The sequence below is a fragment of the Tursiops truncatus genome, chromosome 3 (genome assembly GCF_011762595.2).
Source record: "Tursiops truncatus isolate mTurTru1 chromosome 3, mTurTru1.mat.Y, whole genome shotgun sequence".
In the NCBI taxonomy this organism is placed as follows: Eukaryota; Metazoa; Chordata; class Mammalia; order Artiodactyla; family Delphinidae; genus Tursiops; species Tursiops truncatus.
The window spans coordinates 49467915-49481713 of record NC_047036.1 but is presented as its reverse complement, the minus strand read 5'-3'; the positions used below and the strand labels follow the sequence as shown (position 1 = coordinate 49481713).

The window sequence follows — 13799 nt, the reverse complement described above, 5'->3', positions numbered from 1 at the left end:
TGAGGTCCGGGTAGGTGACTGACTTATTCATAAGCACATTTATTCATGGCCTGTATCTCCTGGTTCCCAGGCCAAAGCTCATATGACAATACCCATGTAGCACAAAAGGAATTTAAAAAATAATATGATGACTACTGCAATAGTCAATAGTCCAAAAGCCAGTGAGGACCTGGACTATGAGGTATCATTAGAAACAGAAGGGAGGGAATATATTCATAAGACCTCATGAATAAAGGATCCATATCTAGGCATGGCAAATGACTAATGAGTGATCAGTATTTCCTTAAGTAGAAACTTTATATATGTCATTCTGCACCTAACAAATTACAACAGGTAATTCATGTCTCTCTTTTGTGATATTACATAAACTATTAAGGTAATATTTGCAGCACTGTAGGGTCAACATGTAGACAGTATGTGGCTCATCTCTGAAAAATAAGATTGGAAAAAGGCAAAAGGGAAAGCTGTATAGGATGGTGGAATTATTCCATGAAGCTGGACCAAGACCATCTTCTGCTCTGCATTTCCCAGGAAGGAAGTAGCCGAATAAGAAGACCCTCCCCCCTCCACAATCTGGCTGACCAGGAAGAGAGAGAGTCAAGTAAGACACCCCCATTGTGTGAGGAAGCCAATCTTTCAACACATGGCAGCAAACCACACCCACGGAACATTTACACAGCCTGAGGGCAATATGCTACCTGGTGTAACGAGGTGGTCCCTTAGGGAGACCTCAGCAGAGTGGCATTTCCTTGGTGAAGTCCAGTTGTTATAGTCTAAAGTTATTTTGTCAGTGTACCCGGAGTTCATCATTTTCTAAGGGACTAACATCATTCTCTTATGTTAACCAAACTCAGAAAAGACTGTTGCCTTCACCAAAATGCTAATGAGAAAAAGTGGACTCAATACCCAGGGTCACTCATCAACGAGTACATTCTCTTTGAAAATCTATTTGGGAAGCCAAACATAATCAGAAAATTGTGCAGCGTGTATGAAAGCAGAGGAAGGGGGATGATGCAAATGACCTTAAAGCCCGTGAAGCAAGGACAGCCTCAGCATCTACAATGTCCATCGACAAAGTTCTGCCAAACAGGCCAGAACACACAAGTTCACTGGTTACGGCTGCAGTGAACTGGTTTCAAAGAAACATTTTCATAAAGTGTTTCATAAAGAAGAAAAACTTTGAGTTAGATTTTTGAGCCATTATAAGCAGCAACGTTAAGAGCTGCAGTTAGAATCTTCATATGATAAGTGAGTTTAAAATATTCAGAGGAAAATTTTACTTTGCTGAAAGTTCATGTTTGTTGAAACTATTCTATGAACTCTTTCCAGGTAATTTCAGCTTAATCTGATAACCATTGCGAATTAGACTATGAAGGAAATTAGTGAATTAATTGTGGTTATCTTGGAACAACTGTCTCCCAGAAGAAAGGAGCCTTGCTTAAAACGGCTTACTTCATAAATAGAGAGAAAAATAGCAAAATTGAATGGGAATTCTGGAGAGAGAAACACAGTATTATTAGAGAAAAAGCAAACTCCTTAATACTGCCTATAAATGTAACTTATGGAAGAACATTAGACTAAAACTAAAAAACAGATGTTTCATTCAATTAAATTTATTTAAAGTGTACTATTAAAATTAATAGCACAGAAATGTACATCAAATTAAAATCTTACATAGTCTCTGCAAAATCTTATAACTCTATGTTTGACCAAGTTTTCATCATTCCTCCAAACTTGACTTGGAACTTTCAGATGTTTTCAAATTTTTCATCTTTCTTATTAAAACAAGCTTCTATTTTAGTCTGATACAATGATAAAAGTATCAATATAAGGTAATGAGTTTTGCTGTCTGCTAATGTTGCCAGGGTACTCCCCTGTCAGATGATGTCAGGTTTTGTGGAGGAATTTTCTTGGAACAAAACATACAAGCTTAGCAAATTGCCTAATTTGGCTGCTATTCTAAGAGCTTTGGATTTTCCTTGTGACTTTGACCTTAGAATGTAGCCATCTTCTTATAGATCCTTCTCTTCATCTTCATGGTGACCCTTTATGACAGCAATAAACTGTCAGGCTGGTCTTTCTGAATACAGAAAAAATGACTTTATTGTAGGGATGAGGAGATATGTGGGCACAATATATACACAAGAGGAAATATAATCACAGAGAAAACCCAAGTTCAGCTTTGTCTCTCCTTCCATTAGAAAGAATTCTGACTGTCAGGTTAATTCATCCTACCATTTCCCTAGTCTGAAATACTCCTGCTTGGAACTTGGTAGCTTCTTTCTTTGTTTTCTTTGCATTTTTTTTTTCCTTTCCCATCCCCACCCCCTTTTTAGGTTGAATTCTCCTCTTCTAGGTATTCAGACAATCTTTCCATCTTAGTTCTTTAATTACTACTCTCATTTATCTACCAATACAGCACATAAATAGTTGCTAGGCAAAAGGACTGTGCTAGAGATTGGTGACAATATAAAAATATAAGACATAGACTCTGGCCTCCAGATGTTATAGTCTAAGTAGAAAGATAAAGCATGTCCAAAATACAGTTAAACAAAAAACAGATTATTCAAATAGATTCTATCCCACCAATATTTAAGGAATGCAGAAAGTAACTTCTAGAATTCAGAGACTGAGAAGATGAGTGTGGGTGAGGGGAACTTGTAGCGGTGTGGCATGACGCAATGACACCCTAATCTGGGGTGGCAGACCTTTTGACACTGCCAAATTCTCAGTCTCAGATAGGCTATGGCGCCTTCCTGCCATCTAAAAATTGGAGCTTGCCATCTGCCTCTACAAGGATTAAGTCACCAGTCACTGCAGCCACTGACCTTCAACACACCCTGAAAGGAGTTCAGGGTGGAGATCAGGAATAAGGCAATCTGTGTCCTGGGAAAAACTGGCAGAACAGGCTTTCAAATTGTTAGATATTTTCAGGAGAAGATTTTATGAGCCCAAGTTCTTATATCTCCTCATATCTAGAAAAGCACTAAAATCATCAATGGTAAGATCTGCTCCTCATGACTAGCCGCAAGCCTCTGCCCAAATGTGTGCCTGACTGCACGTCCCCCCTTCACTAAAATCATACATAATACTGACCTTCCCCCCTGCCTCTTTGGAGCAGTTCCTTAGAGCTATCAGAGACGCTGTCTCCCAGCCTATAGTCTTCATTTTGTCCCAATACAACTTAACTCACAACTCTCACATTAGGCACTTTTTTCAGTTGACATTCCATAAAAACCTTTTCTAAAAAAATCTGTAGGCAGTGTAAAATAGAGAGTGAGAGCCTGAACCCTGAGAGTCAGATCATCCACTTTACTTCCTGAGTCTGCTACTCAGCAACTACAGGCAAGTAACATAACCTCTCTGTTACTCAGTTTCCCCACCAGTAATACAGAGTTGTGTTAAGGATAAAATAATATATATATAAAATACTTAATACTGTGCCTCACACAGAGAAAGTGTTATATGCATGTTTGTTGTTATTGTTGTGTTGTTGTCATTATTAATGGCTGATGATGCCAAGGGCCTCTAAAGTCATATATAACCTTCTAGCAACATCCTTGTCCACAAAGATGTGGATCTTGTCTTGAATGCACAAGACATGTCACTCTCCTTTTTGAGTAACCAGATTCAATCAACACAAACAGTTATTGTGATGAAGGGAGTTTAAAAGAGTATAAGGAGGAAGGAAGAGAAGAGGGAAAACAGGTGATGGTGATCACATCTCTAAATTCAGATCATACTTTCCAAACCAGCTCAAACTATGAGCCCTTGAGCCTTGATTTAATCACAGGATGTGCACAGCTTTCATCTCTTTAATGTATTGGTAAAAGTTCACAAATTCTAAAGTAATTTTCTAAAAACTTTCTTTGCCTCCAACTTCCTTAATTTCAAAAGCTGGCTCCAAAGCACAGTTTGTTTTTCTAAGCACCTTTCTCATTTGCATGTAAAACTCTACCTCGTGTTACATCCTTGATGAATATCAATAGGATGCTTTAACTTTTATCATTATGAGTCCCAGAAAAATGCCTTATACTTTGTTCTTTCATGCCTTGACTGGCATTTAAAAGCATTGTTGGTGAAAGCATTGTTGGTGAATGCTTTTTGGTGACAGCTGGAGTGGGTGAACGTCTTTGATGTTTAGCATGAATGCCTCAAAATGTAATTTTTATGGAAGCATTTGGAGAGAGAATTCAAGAGCTGGGAGTGCCCATGAGACAGAAAGGCATGACATGTTCAGATGTAGATGAGAACTGTAATCAGTAAATGCTGGTGTGGTGGAGGGTTAGGGGGACAGCAATAAGTTGGAAATCAAGTCTTTGTTTACTTTCAATGTGCATTTCAACATCAAGTTTATGTGTCACTCTGTTAAGGAGACCTAGATAGTTCAACTAACCTGAAATAATTAGCATGTGAAACACTTCAGAGGAAAAGCAAAACAAAGATTGAAAGTATCATTTTTATTATCATCATCCTTATAAGGATAGAAACAGTATTTGTGCTGTGTAGCAAGTACTTTGAAACGTTTCAGATCTTGAGAAAGAAAATATATTTGACAGCCCACTGAAGAACCCCTATAAATCTGTATCATTAAAAAGTCAAAGAGGGCTTCCCTGGGGGCGCAGTGGTTGAGAGTCCGCCTGCCAATGCAGGGGACACGGGTTCGTGCCCCGGTCTGGGAAGATCCCACATGCCGCGGAGCGCCTGGGCCCGTGAGCCATGGCCGCTGAGCCTGAGCGTCCGGAGCCTGTGCTCCGCAACGGGAGAGGCCACAACAGTGAGGGGCCCACGTACCACAAAAAAAAAAAAAAAAGTCAAAGAAATACAGAGAGCTTCCACAGAGAGAGGAAAGAAAGACAGAGAGGGGGAAATGGGAGTAAGCAAATGGGAAAGGCAAGTTAATAAACACATCAGAACTGAACAGAGTAATATTTTTCCCCTTGTAGCTGAATATCAGCAGTGGGGAGATCAGAACTGGTTTCTCCTCATTCCATTTCAAAGTTCACCATTACTATTCCAATTGTTGAAACTGCTGAAAAGAAGTGAGAACATTGCAAATCCAACCTACTCTTTAAAAATCTTTAAAATGAGGCAGAACACAGAATTTAAATCCTGGATTTAAGGGATGTGTGGGACTGTGGGTCGTGTAACAGCATTAAAGTTAAGAGCATCAGAACGACCTAAAGTCCTGGTATTATTCAGAAGGATAATAACAATGTTTATTAATTTCAGATTAAGTTAAATATGATACATATGTGATTTAAAATAGCTAGGATAACTACTAAAAGAATATACATGGACTACATACATTTCAAACAGTAAAGAGAGATTAGACAGAATGAGAAAAAAATTCCAAAAGAATGTGTAAAGAAAAAAAGAAGAAAAAGCATAATAATCAAATAGAAAACTCATAACAATATACCAGGCAAATATTAACCAAAAAATGATGTAGCTATACTAATAACAAAAAAAACCAGACTTTAAGACAAAATATAAAACCAGAATTAAAGATGGTTGCTACATAATAATAAAATGCTCAGTTTACTCATGCAAACCTAATAACATGGTCTTACAGTAGATAATAACAAAAACTGATAAAAATACTAGGGGAAATCATATTGGGGGATTTTTCACAGACTTTTCTCTTTTTTATCAAACAAGAAAAATATAATCAGGAAGGGTACAGGTGATTTAAACAGTATAATTGACAAGTTTGATGATGATGAACATATAGAGAATATTAGACACTACATTTGGAGAGTAAACCTTTATTTTTCAAGTATATATGGAACAGTCCAAAATTTGACTGTGTACTTCACCAATGGAATTAAGTTACAAATCAATAACAAGGAGATGTTAGAAAGAAAACATAGGAATACTTTCTAAGCAGTGAGGAAATGAGAAAAAAATCATAATGGATATTAGAATATGTTTATACTGAATGATAATATAAATGTCATGTATTAAAACATGAGGGGAATATGCATCCCAGTAAATACTTATATTAGAAAACATAAAGTCTCATAATTAATGAGAGCTACCTAATAAGGTAGAAAGGAGCAGTATAACAAACGTTTAGAAAGTTATAGAAGCAGGAGTTATAGAGTTCAGTGAATTCCACCCCCAAAGAAATAAGTATAACATGGCAAATTTGTCTAAATCAGCTATAGCAGGACTCTGGAAATTGACTAAAAGCAAACAACAAATGAAGAAACGTTTATTCATAAAAAACTGCTAGAAATGTGGGTAAGAACAGTGTCAATCTGGGGCCTTCGTGGCTGGGACTGCTCCCACTCCCCACTCCCTAGCTCACTAAGTGAGAATGAAAGTTTTCCAGGGTGGGGCTGAGCATGAAAACCAGCCAGTTTGCTGCCATAAAGAAAGGATCTGATTTGGGATCGGTGATGAAAAGCCCTGCTAAAAACATTGACACTAGAAGTATCACACTTGGTAGGAAAAATCTACAGATCTGTAGCCTGAGTAATCGGTTTTAGTTGGGGTGAATGATGGACCACCAGAAATTCAGTGGGAAGGTCCTGGAAATGAGAGAGCTATAGGAGGACTAGACATGCTCTCTGCGAATTTCTGGATCACTGTGAAAATATGTGCATACACAGGGGAACTCCGAAAGAGCCAAGCATAAAATAAAAACCAAGACAGACTTGATAAGTGGCTGAACACTAAATGAACTCCCCAACCCATATCCAACCAGACCCATCACCAGAGGGTAAAAGACTTACCAGATTTGAGGTGTGTGAGCAAAATCTATGTCCAAATCATTGACTTATCATTAAGCTATGTAAACACTGACATGACCTCTAGGAAGTCAGGCTATAAAAATAAGAATAACACAAGCTATCCACTAGCATTATTATAATAAAAGAGACAGATAATAACAAGGGTTAGTGAGAATGTGGAGAAACTGGAATCTTCATACACTACTAGTATAATTATAAAATGGGGTAACTGCTTTGGAAAACAGTCTGGCAATTTCTCAAGACATTAAACATAGTTATCATATAACCCAGAAATTCTACTCCTAGGTACATATCCAAGAGAAATAAAAACATAAGTACACACAAAAACTTGTACACAAATGTTCAGAGCAGCATTATTTGTAAGAGCTAAAAAGGGGAAACAACCTAAACGTCTGTCCACTGATGACACTGATAGTTAATTAAATGTGGTATATCTATAACAGAATATTATCTGGCAATCAAAAGGAGTTAATTACCAATACTTGCTATAGTATACATGAACCTTGAAAACATTATTCTAAGTGGAAGAAGCCAGTCACAAAAAAACCATATATTATATAATTTCATGTATTTGAATTTTCTAGGATATCTAAATCTATAGAGACAGAAAGTAGATTAGTGGTTGCCTAGGACCAGTGGGCAGGGAAGGTTAAGAGAAAATGGAGAGTGACTGATCATATACACAGAGTTTCTTTTAGAGGTGATGAAGTGTTCTAAAATTAATTGTGGTTATGGTTGCACAACTCTGTGACTATACTAAAAATTATTTACCTGTACGCTTTAAATAGGTGAGTTGTATGGTATGTGACTTATATTCCAATTAAGTTATTTTAAAAAGTCAAAGTAAAGCAGCAAACTTAACACTGCAAAAAAATAGTAATAACACAAACTAAGCAGAAACATCAATAGCCATACACCACATGGGAAACAGATTGACACAATTTAAGTCCAAACACATTACTAGCAACAATAACAAAAACCATAAGGAAAAGAATTAAAATCCAGAGTTGCTACAATGTCCAGTTTTTAATAATAACAACAACAAAAAAGGAATCATGCAGAGAAACAGGACATTGTGACCACGTACAAAGAAAAAAAAAGCAGTCCATAAGAATCAACAATAATGTTGGACTTAGCAGACAAAGATGTCAACATGGTCATTACAAACACACTCAAAGAATTAAAGAAGCTTATATACAAGGAAGCACAATAACTAAAACAAAAATTTTACTAGATGGACACAACAGCAGATTTAAGATGGCAAAAGAATCAAGGAAATTGATGCTAGATCAATGGAAATAACATAGTTTGAGAAAAAGAGAGAAAGTAAGATTAAAATGAATGAACAAAAACTTAATAGGATAATATCAAGCATACCAACATACATGTAATGGAAATCCCAGAAGGAGAAAGAAAAAGAGAGAGAAGAGCCAAAAAAATATTTGAAGAAATAGTGGACAAAAATATTTGCTGAAAGCATTAATTTGTTTTAAAAAAAACCGTTTTCTACAGATTCATAAAGTTCAGTGACTTCCAAAAAGGACAAATATAAAGAGATCCATACCTAGATAAAACATATTAAACTGATAAAATTCAAAGAAAGAAAGCAGCAAGATGAAAATGACTCATCACATACCGGAAAACAACCACGTGGTTAACAGCTGACTTCTCTTTGCAAACAATGGAGACCAGATGGCTGTAGAAGAAATATTCAAAGTGCTGAAAGAAAGAAAAAAAAAAACTGTCAACCAATAACTCTATATTCAGGAAAACTATCATTTCAAAAATGAAAGTAAAATGAATATATTCACAGGTTAAAAACAGAAAGAATTTGCTGCTAGTTTACCTAACTTATAAGAAAACCTACAGGATGTCCCTTCAGGCTGAAAGAAATAGCATTAACTTGAATATACTGGACAAAATAAAGAATACTGAAAATGGTGTTTAGTTAAATATAAAACAGTATGAATATATTTTTCTCTTAATTATTTTAAGAAACATAGCTTTGTATAAGCAATATATATAATACTTGTATTGTCTGGTTTAAAACACAAACATACAAACTTACTAAGTAAAATTTTGGCTTTTCAAAATATACCATTAAGAAAATGAAGTCAAGGGCTTCCCTGGTGGCACAGTGGTTGAGCGTCCACCTGCCAATGCAGGGGACACGGGTTTGTGCCCCGGTCTGGGAAGATCCCACATGCCACGGAGCGGCTGGGCCCGTGAGCCATGGCCGCTGAGCCTGAGCGTCCGGAGCCTGTGCCCCGCAACGGGAGAGGCCACAACAGTGAGAGGCCCGCGTACCGCAAAAAAAAGAAAAAAGAAAATGAAGTTAAGGCACAGATTAGGAGAAAATATTTGTTAACCTTATATCTGATAAGGATTTGTATCTAGAATATAAAAAGAACACTTTAAAATTCAATAAAAGAATAACAATAAATGGGCAAATATTTTAATAAAAATGTCATCAAATAAGATATACAAATAGTCAGAAGCACATGAAAAGATGTTTTACATCATCGGTCATCAGGGAAGTATTATTTAAAGCCACCATAAAACATTATACACATCCACAAGAATGGCTATAATCCAAATGACTCAAAATACCAAGTGCTGGCTGAGTATGTGGAGAACCTGAAACCCTCATACATTGTTGATGGGAATGGGAAATTGTGTGACTACTCTGGAAAACAGTTTAATAGCATCTTTAAAAGTTAACATATAAATATACTTGGGCCAGCAATTCACTCATGGGTAGCCCAAGAAATGAAAACATATGTCCACTCAGAGACATGAATGCAAGTGTTTATAGCAGCATTATTTATAGCAACCAAAAACTAGAAACAACCCAAATGTCCATCTGATGGGGAATGAATAAACAAAACATTTCATATCCATAAAATGGAATATTAATTGCTATAGTAATAAAAAAGAAGCAAACTACTGATACACGTTACAACTTGTATGCACCAAAAACTAGTTATCCTAATCAAAAGAATCCAGACACAAAAGGCTACATATTAGATAATTCCACTTATAACTGAATAGTCCTATAACCACTTAGGAAAGTGAATCACTGCTTTAAAAATATCTCTCATACCACCAAGAAATCACCTTCCTTGGGTGGCTTTACCTTGTAGTTCTAGAAATATTTTTTAAAACCTTAAAATTCAAGTTCAAAAGACTAAATTCTGAGGATCTGACATATAGCATGGTGACTATAGTTAATAATATGGTATTGTATACTTGACAGTATACTGCAGAGAGTAGATCTTAAGCATTTTCACCACAAAAACACACAGAGAGTTAACTCTGTGAGGTGATGGATGTGTTAATTACCTTGATCTTGGTAATCATTCCACAGTGTATATGTATATCAAATCATCATGGTTGTACACTTTAAATATATACAATTATATTTGTCAATTATTCATCAATAAAGCTTTAAACATTCAATCTTGAAAAACCTTTAATTAATAAGAAGGGACTACTTCTGTGTCCATTTTACAGCAGAGCAGGTATATAGGAACAATGAACTACTGAATAACTGATGTTGAGATACTTATATTACTCATATATTAGTATTATAGATTAATGTGTATTATATGTTATATGTTATATATAGAAAAAATATATATGTATTAATTACATATCTAGAAAAATTAAATCATATCTCTACCTCACACCACACACATACAAAATAAATCATTTCCAGGTGAATTAAGACAATTCAGTGTGAAATGCAGAATGTTCAAAAATTTCCAAAGATAGAAAATATCATTATGACCTTGGGGTATGGAAGTATTTTTGGTAACAAGATTTGTAGTTTCCATCATTGAAAGACACCAACAAAAAGAGTGAAAACACAAGTCACACTCAAACCACACCACAGATCTCTGCAACCCATATAACTAACAAGGATTAGAACTACCTAAATATGTAAAGAACTCCCATAAATCAATAAGAAAATGACAAAACCAAATATAATAATAGCAAAGACTATGAACAAGTATTTCAGCAGACAGAAAACACAATATATTGAATTTTAACATGAAATATATTTAAATTAAACTCATTCTTAATTTGGGAAATGCAAATTAAAATCATAATGAGATACCATTTCACACCAGATTAACAAAAATTAGAAAGCCAGAAATACCAAATGTTGGAGAGAATGTAATACAATGGGAACTGTCACACACTCTAGTTGGGAGTGCAAAGTAGTCAACCATATTGGAGAAGGGTTTAGGATGGTCTAGTAAAGTCTAACATGTACATACCCTATGATGCAGCAATTCTAATTCTAAATATATACAATAAAGTACATGTGCACCAGAAAACATGTACGTAGCAGCCCTGTTTGTATTAGAAAAAACTAGGAACAACAAAGTGCACATCAGAAAAATAATAAATATTCACAAAAGGGAATTTGGTACAGCATTGAAAATGAATAAACCGTAAGCCTAGAGAAATCTCAAAAACATAACTTGAGCCAAAGAGACAAGTCATAGATGAATACATATGGTATGATTCAATTATATTAAGTTCAAAATAAGGCAAATTTAAACATTTTAAGAATAATACATAGGTGGCTGGACCATAAGTAAATCAAGGACTGATTAAAAATCAGGATAGTGGTTACCTCTGACATGGAAAGGGGAAGAATGCTACAGTGAGGGTCATACAGGGAACTCCTAAGATACATATTATGCTCTACTTCTTAAATGGGATACTGGGTACATGGGTGTTCATTTCCTTATTTTTTAAATTGTACATTACAGTTTATATACTTTTTAATGTATGCTGTATTTCACAATTTAAAAAATTGTCTATTTTAAAACTCCAAAACTAATCTCACTCAAAACTTTCCCCACCCCTGTTATAAGCCATTCTTGAGGCCTGGTTGTAGGATGACCAACCATCCCAATTTACCTGGAACTGTCCAGTTTTAGCCCTGACAGCCCCTCATTCTGGGAAACCCTTGATCCTGGGCAAGCGAGGACAGTTGCTCCCCCTACCTAGAGAATCTTAGGCAAAGAGGACAGGACCCCTGCTGCCCCTCCCTTTCCTTGGAGCAGAGGGAATTAAGTTCTGCCTCTGGGACCACTCCTCCTCCATCCCTTTTCAGAGCCTTTACTATGATGTTGGGAGGTGGGGAGGTGAGAAAACAAGAGGAAGAACACATGACTCTTAGTCACCATTGCCATCTTCCTTTGGTTGTCATCACTTCTCTGGCTAAGACTGACTTGTTGCAATGACCCTGGTACAATATAAGCTGGCCCTCGTATAGGGCACATGTGTGAGGATGCCAGCGGAGCCCTGGGGGGCCTCTCCAGCATGTAATTCCCCTGGATGGGAATTCTGGCTCCAGCTCAACACCTTCCTGGCCTGGGGACACACCCCACTCCTTTTTCTGTTCATACCCTACCTGATGTCCCCTCAACTTGGGAGAAGGCAGAGGTCTCAAGGCCTGCTTTCTTCTCTGGCTTCCACTTGACTTGGGCAACCCCATTTCATTGCTACACCATCAGTAGGAGTCCAGGCTTCTCTGCTGTTGCCCTCTCTCAGCCATGCCCTCTCTCTCCACTCCCCAATTGGATATTGCTTAGAGGATATCCAACAGGAAAACGAGGCGCCAATCTACCCTTCCATGGCATCACAAATCTTTATGAAAGATTCTCCTGGGGCTGCTCTTATTCCACAAGCATCCTCGCCACGGGGGAAGAGGGATGAGCCTCAACACACTATTTCCTACTGGGCCAGCACCAACAGTTCTCTTCCCAAACACTTCCCAGGCCTCTGCTCATTTAGGCATGGAGTGGGATAAGTGAGAAGCAGATGTATGGTAACAGGACTGGTACTCCTCCACATCTCTGTACTGCCTTGACAGTTGTCTGCCACACTGAAGTACTAAGTACCTCTTTTTCCATTGGTCTAAAGAAATCATGGCATCAGCACCTCATTCTCTGTGGGACACAGTCTCTGAAAAATAAATACTTCCACGCTGTTTCATGCTCTTTGGACATAAATGTCAAAAGACACACTAAAGATCTGTTCCTGATACTTGAGAGAAGATCTCCATTATGGCAACTCCCCAGGTTAATGACACATTTTCAGTAAGATGCTATCACCTGTTAGCAACACGCCCATTTCCTTGAGGAGGTGGTTTTAGTGAATAATGATGTTGTCTATATCAGTGCTTTGCAACCCAGGCTACAGATGAGAAATCCCTGGGGAGCATTTACAAAGTCCTGAGGCCCTGGGCTTACCCCAGGCCAACTGAATCAGCATCTCTGCAGGTGGAGGCCCAGAGCAGGAATTTTTTGAAAGGTACCCCAGTGCAGCTTATAACATGTAAATCATACATCAATAAGGTTCATTTTTTAAAAACTTCCCAGGTAATTCTAATATTACTTCAATAACTTTTATATTAGGCCAGAATAACCTTGGGAGAAAGATTAGTACCATCGTAAAGAACATCCTTGTGTGCCAGACCTGAAATGAGCACGCCATTATGCTTTATATGATGTTTCATGGCCTTAGAAAACTGGTTAATTTATAGTCTGTGTTCATAGGGAAAAGGCACTCCATAATCACCAGATTATATTTGTAATATGTGGCACCATTTACATTTAGAGAGAGAATTTCAGTTCCTAAAGCACTTTCATATCTATCAAAGAACTTTGTTTCCTTTGAGACTCATATCAACTGATGAAAATAGGCAGAGACAAGAATCCTTGATGAAACTAAGACTTCAGTTCAGCTAACTGACTTGCCTAGCTGGTACGCTATGTCCTTTACCTAGAGACTTTCTCTGAACCTCCTAACAACCTGTCAAAAGCTGGAAAACCCAGACCTGTTCTAAGCATCATCTAATATGAAAAAAGGGCGAAAGTGAATTCACATCCAAAGCATAGTGATTTGACATTAATGTGTGAGATTGGCTGCATTAACAGCTAGTCCTAATCTTAATCCTCCACTGATAATATCCTTCTTCTAGATTTTCAGTCTATCAGTCCTCTAATAAATGTGATTAGC

General features: G+C 37.0%; 1 long non-coding RNA gene across 2 annotated transcripts in view; it reads right to left on the bottom strand.

Moving 5' to 3' along the window:
- The window catches only part of LOC141278188 (uncharacterized), a 498343-nt gene that overhangs the window by 275744 nt on the left and 208800 nt on the right, over nucleotides 1-13799 (bottom strand). For both annotated transcript variants that reach the window (XR_012330532.1, XR_012330533.1), the window contains one exon: nucleotides 8395-8477. This is a non-coding gene — a long non-coding RNA (uncharacterized lncRNA). The remainder of the gene's footprint in view (nucleotides 1-8394; nucleotides 8478-13799) is intronic.